General features: G+C 26.4%; 1 long non-coding RNA gene across 1 annotated transcript; it reads right to left on the reverse strand.

Annotated features, from left to right (window-relative positions):
• Positions 1-257: 257 nt before the first annotated feature.
• Positions 258-1526, reverse strand: LOC123305174. The gene is made up of 3 exons (XR_006536831.1): positions 1437-1526; positions 574-746; positions 258-423 (listed from the first exon to the last, which is right to left on the reverse strand). It is a non-coding gene; the product is annotated as an uncharacterized LOC123305174 (long non-coding RNA).
• Between the last annotated feature and the right edge of the window lie 1055 nt (positions 1527-2581).

The following is a 2581-nucleotide window of genomic DNA, read 5'->3' on the forward strand; positions in this document are numbered from 1 at the left end:
CTGGACCCGATCAGGAAATCCTTGTCGGGACCCAATCAGGAGAACTATATCGGGACCAGATTCGGAATTCCTAATCGGGTCCAAATCAATCATCTGCGTTACATACCTTGGCTAATCCAAATCCGGTATGCCCGGTCCGGGCCCTTTCAGAAACAATCTTGTAAAAATTATTACACTATTATTATTATTGTAATTAAAAATATTATTTATTATATATTAAAAATTGTGTACACAGCAAAAAAAAAAATAATTTTTAAAAAAGTGAACAAAAAAAAGTTATTTTTTTATTTTCTTGTTTTTTTATCCTGGCTACTCTGTGGCCATCCCAATCTTTAGCATTATTTAGCACTGACGATAATGCTTGATGCAATTTGGTGTCAGGAATAATATCTTGATTTTTTTGGGATTTTTGTCTTACAGCAGCTAAAATAAAAAATTTTAATTAATTATGTACGTAATTAAATAAGTAATAAAAAAATAATAATTATAATTATGTATAAAATAATAACATATGATTAAGAAATAATTAATTAGTTGTCAACGAGAGTAATCCTGCAATATAAAATAACTTACATCCTTTTTATACAAGTGAAAAAATTTGTATCTTTGAAAATTTTTTTGTTTTGAGTTGCTTTTACCGCCACAAACGACAGTGCTACGTCTCTTGATATATATGCTCGAATAATATTACCCATGTTACGAGTAATGGTATTTTTTCCATCAAGACAATAGTATAAACGTTTATTCTGGAAAAGAAAATTTATTTTAATTATTTGTGATTATATAATTATAATGATGATATCAAGTATGAAAACTTCAACATTGTCAGAGTCACTATATTAGATCTTTCTTATATTTATAAAATCAATATATCCTCAAAATTTCTTTTGGCTGTTCCTCCTCCAGACTATTTCCGCCAACTTAAATATTTCTGATTTTAAATAATACTGAAAATACTGAATAATTTTGAAAAAAAATTAATCAAAATCGGAGCTGTTATTGAGGACTCCTGACTAAAAACATATTCTGATGCGACTATAAGATGAATTTAAAACGAAAGATTTGATTATTACGCCAGTAAAATCTTACCAAAAAAACAGCTAAAATCACATAACGCGATGTAAAGGTACATTTTTGATTCGCAATTCCGACCCGTTAGGAGAGTGTAAAACCACATTTAGCAATCAAAAAAGAGGTTGTGCTACCGGCGTAATAAAATTTTCGGACTTTTTTCAGTTCAATTCAAAAACAATGAGCTTTTGGCAAGAATTGCTATTATCATTTGAAAAATAAACTAAATTTGGAACAATTTAAGCCGACCCACAGTTCCGTATGTCTAATACTTTTTGGGAGATGAAGCTTGAAAAATTTCAAAAAGATAAAATCAAATAAACAAAAGATTATCGTTAATTAATAACTTAATATTTTATACTAACCTTGTATGATTTACGGAATTAAACTTCAAAATGAAGCTTTAAACACAACACAAATTTATAAATAACCTAATTGTTTCGTTTATTCAGTTTTTTTATCAAACTTATAAATTTCACTTATAATTTATTAAAACTCTTGGTGTTAATGTACAAACTTGTTAATGTACATTTGTTGAATAGTTGACTTATATTTGTTATTTGTTAATTATTAGTCGGGTTTAATTAATAAAAGACCGCATGGATTTCATGATTTTTATTCAATGTCAAAATATCCTCTAACCTAACCTCATTCTACATTCTTATGCCTGGCCTACACGTGTACATATCATATATTTATGCCTGAGATATACTCTTGCCTGACACTTGTCACTTGTATATAAGTATATACATTTAAAACATACGATGAATACTTGCAAATAAACAGGTTTGTGTTTGTCTACATAAATGTTCTAAACAAAAATAATATATTCACATAAAGTGACCACATGTTTGACTATCCTTTAAAAAATATAATCTATCCAAAAAGGACAAGATTCAATTTTGCTTATATTACAAATTGATAATATTTATACTTCTTCAGGTGAAAAAAATATTACAATTACTGGGCAAACACTAGAAAAGAGAAAACCAATTTACAACTATCCATGTTCATCAGAATCATTAAATATGTGGAAAGTGACTAGAAGAGATTCCAATATTATCACTTGTTCATTAACTAACATTGAGAAAAAAATGATTTGTATTGACTTAAGTACAAATCAAAAAGAAAAATTGTAGATATGTAATTCCTTTACTTCATACATGAAACACTCGCATAAAAAATATTGTATTATGTTGACTATGACATTTAATATCATAGCATACTTTGTTATTAAGTTATGTCATTATAATTAAATATATGCATTAAATTTTTTTTGTGTATTTTTCAAATTTAGGAACATGATATGTAATCCTAAGTTTATGATATCGATGTAACTTAAAAAAACGTTTATTTATCAAACATTAAATTTATTATTATTACTCTTATTATTATTTCACCAGACCAATTATATTGAACGATTAGATTCATTAAAATTTATATGAAAAATATTTTGAATTGAATTAAATTATCATTTATTCCATTATAGACAAATGAATTTTAATCTGAT

The sequence above is a fragment of the Chrysoperla carnea genome, chromosome 1, assembly GCF_905475395.1.
Source record: "Chrysoperla carnea chromosome 1, inChrCarn1.1, whole genome shotgun sequence".
NCBI classification, from domain to species: domain Eukaryota; kingdom Metazoa; phylum Arthropoda; class Insecta; order Neuroptera; family Chrysopidae; genus Chrysoperla; species Chrysoperla carnea.